Source organism: Podarcis erhardii (assembly GCF_964252035.2).
Source record: "Podarcis erhardii genome assembly, chromosome: 4".
Lineage (NCBI taxonomy): Eukaryota > Metazoa > Chordata > Lepidosauria > Squamata > Lacertidae > Podarcis > Podarcis erhardii.
The window spans coordinates 22,674,267-22,682,301 of NC_138508.1; the positions used below are offsets into that span (position 1 = coordinate 22,674,267).

Below are 8,035 nucleotides of genomic sequence, written 5' to 3' on the forward strand. Positions count from 1 at the left end.
AAAGCATGGAAGATACATTTCATGTTTTGACTGAGGGCACAAACCAACAAGCACTGCTATTGCGCTTCCTCCATCTACTCCAGAGATGTATCTCCCTGTCAGACCAATAGTCATTGCTGAGAGCTTTGATAATATGGGGAATCGATTCTCCCAAATCTCAGCTAGTCAACTGTCACTTTTAAGACCAAACAGGATGGGAGATCAATGCTTAGAGCAATCTTTGAAGCTCTTCTCTCTCTCTCTCTACAGCCATGTTGGAAGAAGGGACAAACAGGAATGGAATTTGACAGGGGGCCATTTCCCCCATCTGGTGGCATCATCGCACTGTCCAATTTCTTGAGTTGGGCCTGAGATATACAACACATGATGGCATTGTGAAAAAAGGTAGATGGATCTACTTGGTGTGGAGATGCCATTTTGAGAGGCCTTAATGTGCCATGCCTAACATGAGGTTGTGAACTTACGGGTAGAAGTGAAGGGCATGTATTGGGTGTATGTGAGGAGTGTAAACAGAGGGATGATGCACAGAAGCTCAGGTGTAGGATTTTTTCCTTAAAACCTCACAAAGCACCTTTTGAATGTGCCACACCCAGTCATGAGGAATGTATGGGCATAAGTGGGGAAGCCTGCTTTTGCACATGGGTCTCTCATCCTGGATCCTACCGATCATCTATTGCTATTCACCTCACAAGCCCCGGCGAGAAAATGGAAAGAGCACAGCAGCAGTGTTTGCTGTGTTGTTCCTCAGCACTATAAATGCTTACAGACTGATATAGATTAATTCCAATCTGAAATGGCTATTGACATTATACCTCATGTTTCACTCACTTCTGACAGGAAATACATGGGATGCAAACCAAGTGGAAATTACCAAAGAGAAAACATTGTTGGGAACTGTACATATTTTGAGAGGTGGGTTTAGCTGGGAGGGAAATGTAAATCAAATATTTCTGACGCTGCAGATTATATTAGCAGTTGAAAAACACACGCCTCACAGATACTTTTGTATATGGAAGCAATGTGGAATGATGGCATTGCAATTGCTATTTGATATATCTAGTACAGTTTCCAAACAAACAAAAAATTGCCCATGGCATATTGGTATAATAAAATAGCAGATGTACACTATTATTTACACTGCAAACTAAATAAGAGATAATGACCTTATGAAAATGCATCAAATTGCTCAGAATAGTAAAAATCACAGACCTGATTCATAAAATATATGCATATGTATATGTATATTATATATATATATATTTATATATACTTATATATAGTATATGAACATGTATAAAATTTAATGGAGCAGGAACATAAGGATTATTTATGTTGCTAAAATACCTACTAGAGATTTTTTTAAAAACTGGGTTCTCCCTTCCATCAGAAATGGACATTTCAGAATTGAATAAAAACCCACATGACCTAGAAGCTCCATGGCAGAGTTGCAGAATCTCCTACATATGTGGAGCTCTGTTTGAGAAGCAGCCACCCCATTCACTCCTATAGGAATTCCCATAAGGTGCTTTTCCCCCTGGTAAAGTCGGTGGAGCAGTTCTCCCTCACGCTGAACTCTGTGGGTGCAATGCAGCTAAAGTTAAAAAGCCTTTTGGCTGCCACTGATACTAATGGAAGAATTAAGCATGTCCTTAAAATTTTGCTCATTGGAACAAGCGGGGATTAAGGCTGCAGTCCTGAGCACTCTTAAAGGGGGAGCCGCACCACTGAACTTACTCGGGCTTAACTTCTGAGTTAACACAGAACTGTGCTCCAAGAGCATTTAAATTTGGGTGGTTGGTGCCCTACGAGTGCAAAGGGGATCAATGGGAGATTTTTACAACTGTGTGTCACAGGGCTTTTATTTTATTTTTTTACAAACCTGTCACTGTGAAAAAGCAGCACTGCCATGAAAGAAAGGAAAGGAAGTCAGTGTTACAAACATGGGCCCAATCCAGTGCTTTATGCCTGGGTTTGGACCCCCTCACACACCATATATATATGTGTGTGTGCGTCACCAGTCACATTCTGCACACACAATGGATGATTATAACATCTAGCTTAAAATGTTATTTAAATTATGTTTAAGCAAGAAGAATGAAATACAATGACAATCATACGTCAAGTGGTATTCGAAAACTTTCCTCAAGAGATGACACGATCAATGGAAGAGGGGAAACAACACCCCATTCTGACATTTTGTTTGGTCAAATAATTAAAGAATGGTGGCCACGTTCTTAACTGACCTCCAGCAAAGTCACTCCAAAGACATCTATGCCACGGAGACTACATGAAGTCTGTCCAATCAGACAGGCATATTTGGCCACTGAATGCCACTGATAATTTCCATCTTTGGGCAAAAACCCCCTCAATTTTGGTAGGATTAGTCACACCATTAAACTCAACACACTGTTGTAAGCACTTAAGAGGGCTTACTGAGAAGGCTTCAGTTCTGAAAGCAGAATGCTACATTTTTATTTTTTAAAAAGGTTCCTCTTTCTTTTGTGGAGAAGCACATAACAGAATTTTAGTGGGAGAGACAAACGCTCAGCAGTGGTGCGCTTTTACGTGCCTAAGATCCGATGTTCAATCCTTGGAAACTCCAGTTGAAAAGATCAGGTAGGAGAAGACATTGCTCTGAGTCTGGGGAAAGCTGCTGCCTCTTGTAGTAGAAAATATTCCACGAGAAGGACAGCTAATCTGACCTCATAGAAAGCTGCTTATGCTGTAAATTTACATTAGGCATGTACTGTACCCCATCTCTTATTGGCCTCTGTTAATTCAAATACACGTTGGTAAATTTTTGCCCTGTGGCCTATTAGAAATATCTAGTGAACAGCATTATGATGGAGCTGTGAAAAGGCCTGGAGATCAGCATATACCTGTGTATAAGTTTTCTAGATTTAAAAAAATGCTCTTATACTCTCCATAGCGACATTTACATTTCACCTTTAATAATGAAAAGAGTGCAAAGGCTCTGACTCAGCTGTGTCCTCATGGAAACACATGCATATAGCAATAATCACACTGGTTAGTTGATTGGCAGGGGAAATGAAGCATGGCAGACTCGCCGTTTCTTTAAAAAAATTCATTGATTGGATCTCAAATTTTATTTTATAAGGGTCTACATGAGCACAGCAGAAGTCAGAGGGAGTGACAGAAGATGCTGAAAAATAATGACTCAAGAATTGGAGAACAAGTTCAAGAAATGCCCGTATCCCTGAGTCCTTAAAGTTTCAGAGACTTTAGCAATCTGAACAGCACAAATAAAATTATTGAACTGAGATGCTGAATTATTCCCCTCTCCCCCTTTTTATGAATCAGGTACTGTGTCAAGATCACACATGAAATAGCTGGTTAATTTCCTTTTTTCTCTTTAAAAACCCTTTTTTGTCAGTGATATTATAAAATGTGGCAGATTGGTCGAGGGTTAGAAAATATGGGTGTGGAAGAAGTAGACGCTGACACTGCTATTTATTGTCATCGTATTAATAATGTTTGGAAAAAAGCAAGTCGCCTCTGCTTGGTGCAGCGAATATTAGAAAACTGCATTCTGTTTATAAACATTTATAAGAAATAGCTTACCGCTATGGAGGCTTTGACTGAGAAGATGCAGAGTAGAGTAAATATTGCTTTACCTTTTATTTATTTATTTAAAATAAAGAGTGTACTTTAGGCTTACTAATATGGCAACAAACAAGGTTCTCCAAGACAAAGTAAAAACATTGCGTTGTAATACAGACACGCACACGGGCCGCCGCACACGCACATACACACAGCATTGAAGCAAGAGATTTCGTTACAGAAGGCAGATGAGGAGTCACAACACACATCAGAGGAGTTATTACAAGGTAAGCTCAAAAGATGTTTTCGTTTAGAAGTGGCGCTGCAATTCTCAGGCAAACTGGAGGAGCAAAGTCTCCCTTGGCTGACTGCAGGCTCAGCTTTTCTTTACCTCAGTAGCATAAGGGTGGCCATTTTGTGTGACCCAGATGGGCCAAGGCTCCCGATTCACTCTTTTCCCTGTAGCAAAGACTACCAATGTTTCCTGTGGTAAAAAGCTGCCAGTGTTTGGTGCCACTGTCAACCAACGCTGTGGTATGCTAATGATGAGAATTGTGTGTTTTTGTGTACTGTAAAATTTCTATTAAACTGTTAGTAACAAAGACAAAATGGCTGCCACCAGCACAGCAGTTCTGCCATTTTTGTACGGAGATCCCTACACTCGTGGTGCTTCAGGTTGCTTCCTGATGTGAACAATAGAAATTTTCTACGCAATCACAATAAGCATGAAGGAACCAAGTGTTGACATGTGCCTATGACTATGACTTCAAGTGCCCGCTTCTGCTGTGCTGATGGAAGACAGTGGGACACCAGCAGAAATGCTGTGGCCCAACTTATTTTGGGTCAAGCACCATCTAAGGGACTGATCAACTGATACTCATGAAATATGGTTGCTTTCTAATGTCTCCCAGACTAAGTTGCTCCTGAAAAAAAATTGTATCGCGTGAAATATGTTGGCAAACAGCCTTTCTACAGAAACAAATGCTTCCTAGCATCTCTTGAGCTTACAGTGGTGCCCCGCAAGACGAATGCCTCGCAAGACGGAAAACCCGCTAGACGAAAGGGTTTTCCGTTTTGGAGGCGCTTCGCTAAACGAATTTCTCTATGGGGTTGCTTCGCAAGACGAAAAAATCTTGCGAGTTCCCGCGGGGTTTTTTCGCTCCCCCCCTTTCCTAAGCCGCTAAGCCGCTTATCAGCTGTTCCGCTGATAAGCCGCTTAACAGCTTACCACTAAAAGCCGCTAGACCGCTAATAGCACTAATCCGCTAAGCTGTCAATGGGCTTGCTTCGCAAGACGAAAAAACCGCTAGACGAAGAGAATCGCGGAACGGATTCTTTTCGTCTTGCGAGGCACCACTGTATCTCCCCTTCTGGTTTCCTCTGCTCATTGGTGTTGCCCTCCATTTCAGTTCTTGTCTCCAAGGCATGGAGTTTTTTGGGGGGGGAAACACAAGACAAGAGGAATGCTCTGAATCAACAACAGCTTCAGAGGTACCCTTTGCAAATGCCCTGTTCTCCCAAAAGGCAACCATCAGCAAAGTTTCATCTCAAGTAATGCAAGTGAATCTTGTAGGAAAGGGATATTGCTCAGTGATAGAATCCATGCTTTCTATACTGATGGTCCCAACATCAATCCATTCAATCTCACGTAAATCTGGGCTGGGAAAGACCTCTGCCTAAGTCTTTGGAGAGCTGTTTTCAGTTGGCATAGTCATAGGGCCGGCCCTACCATTAGACAAAACAAGGCAGCTGATTCTGTATATCATAAAAGGCAAGCAAATTATTCTTTTTTTCCTCCCAGGCAGATACATTTCTCAGATATTTTGCTGCCTCAGGTGTCAAAATAATTTGGCCAGCCTTGGGTCTATGCACTTGACTTGGGGTGGGAGCCATGTGTTGTTCTACCTCAGACAGCAAAATGTCCTGAACATAGACAGTACAAGGCTAAGTGGATGAAAGGTGTGACTCTGTATAAGGCCTGGCAACTCCCTGTGCTAATTTTCTTGCTCTGGTATGTAGTATTTTGGGCTGCTTCATCCCCTTTTCCCACAGCGTTAAGCATAACAACACAGGCCTAATGGGAAGCAGATGTTAGGAACAAGGGCTCCCAGGACAGAGATGGAACCAGTGAAGAAGCCTCAGCAAAAGGCAAGGATGACTGCTCCAAAAAATACATTCAACTATCATGGAGAATGGTTCAAACCTTAAAGTGTTAAGAAAATGAGTAGTTTTTACTGTGCACAGACAATTGATCTCATGGCCTTGTCATATGGCAGTGAATTTATTCTATAGACTTATGCACACCAGTGAAGGAAGTAATTAAGTTTTTGTTCCATGCTCTTCTAACACGACTGCTTTCCAGTAATCCCTGGTCAATATTCTCCACTGTTTGGCTATTATGTTTACTATGTACCACCATATACCACCATCACTCAAGAAACAAGGCCATGATCTATCCCATATTATGAATGCTTAAGTCCCATTGGCTTCAGTGAGAAAGGCTTAAGTGTGAGCTTAATTCTCCAACAGATCAATGGGAACTTAAATGCAATTCATTGTGGATGGATCATGCCCCAGATTTGGTCTATTCAAGTAGGTAATTTAAATCTTTGGTTAGATGTAAATTCAGTTGTTTTGGGGGAGGCAATCCTAACTCAATCATTACAAAGCAGACACCACTTCCAGAAATGATGACTATTTGATGGCCATCCACAAGCTAGCTAAACACTACTGCTGGTATCCCCAGTAATGAACATATGAGCTCTAAATGTAATAAAGTAAACATGACACTTCCATGCATGCCCACCCTTTGCCTCTCTTGTTGCAGCATCTCACACGGTGTCAGATCCTGCCCCCACCCCAAATACCCTCAAGCCCTCATGACTTAGGACCACCTCCATCCCTACCACCTCCATCCCTACCAACCTTCTTGAGCATGAAGATCTGCAGAGTAGGCTTGGTAGTTTTGCCACCCTCGGAAGTAGAGAGAATGTTGGCCTGGGAAGGGGTTTTCTCTATGGAAGCCCAAACTGAGGAACTCTCTCCCTATCGAAGTATGCCAGGCATCTTCACTATACAGCATTCAGCATATGCTGAAGGTGCATTTTTTACCCTGGCCTTTGACAGGCAAGGTATTTTGATTTGTGGGACCCACCTCTTCTGCTGAATTTAGGACGTTCTGTTTTATTTGGGTTGTTTTTACATCTTTTATCATTTTAATGGTTTTATTTGTTTTTATAATTATATATTCTATTGTTGTAACCTTCACTTTATAGTGAAGGGCAGGCAATAAATTTCATAAACAAATAAAGGCATGGCTTTTCCAGATGCATAAGGTATTCCTTCTGATTCCTAAACCAGATGTTAAACTACCTTCAGCCTGTACCTAAGCATGTTTTCTGAGACATAAATCCAGTTGAGTTAAATTGGACTTCCTTGGCTTTAGGACCATGAATTTAATTTTGCTTTCCCTGCTAGCATAATAACTCTTATTTCTAAGAAGCCTAAAATGTTTGGCCATATGCTTACACCACCAGAGGGCACACTTCATGCTTGAAATTATAAGCACCTTTTTTTGAGAATACAGCATCAGTGTTTTAATTACTAAATGTTGAGCAGCATAACTCGAAAGCCTTCTGTTGGCCATTAATATCAAAAGCATCATTTACTGTCATCATTTTAGCCAAATCTTATTTGACATAGAACTGCTGCAGCTGAAGCACAAATTACTTATTTTAGGTTCAAGTTGCGCTCGCTTTGAAATAAATAAATAAATGCTATTTGATGTCGTGACAGAAAAAGGTATTTTGCAGTCCCAGTTGCCTATACAAAGCACATCGGTTTCCAAACAACACTTTCTAGTGCTAGGCCAAAGTGCTGTGTAACAGTTGATTTTTTATCTGCATCTGCAGAGTTGAAATGGTGAATAATTTACCCAGGCTTTTGCCCTGCCCCTTGTCTCAGAACATAAGAGCAGCCCTGCTTGATCAGGACAAAGGCCCACCCAATCCATCCTGTTTTCATAGTGGCCAACAAGAGGCCTTTGCATTCAGCTCTGACAAACAGGACTTGAATGCAACAGCACTCTCCCTACAAGTTGATTCCCATCAACTAGCACATCACCTCCAGCAGTGGAAGAAGAGCACAGCCATTATATCTAGCAGTCACTGATAGCTTTATCCGTGAATTTGTCTGGTTCTCTTTTAAAGTCATCCAAGTTGGCCACTCTCAGCTGACATCATTTTTTTCTTCCCCTAGGTTCAGCTCCAAATTATAGATAATGGCACACTACCCCATTGGCTGGGGGCATTAACGTGAATTGGTGAGCTGTAATGTGTGCAGGTTATGCTCAGGGCAACAGTAGGTGGCACCTCTGAATAGACCCTGATGAAAAACAACATCATCTGGTCCTTCTTCCGGGATGCTGAAGGCTACCATCCACCCTTGGGTTGCTGCTCCCTGGCTGTCAAGGGCT

General features: G+C 41.6%; 1 long non-coding RNA gene across 1 annotated transcript; it reads right to left on the reverse strand.

Moving 5' to 3' along the window:
- Positions 1-327: 327 nt before the first annotated feature.
- LOC309341333 lies at positions 328-8,029 on the reverse strand. Its single transcript, XR_014156223.1, has 2 exons — positions 4,919-8,029; positions 328-4,564 (listed from the first exon to the last, which is right to left on the reverse strand). It is a non-coding gene; the product is annotated as an uncharacterized lncRNA (long non-coding RNA).
- Positions 8,030-8,035: the final 6 nt, after the last annotated feature.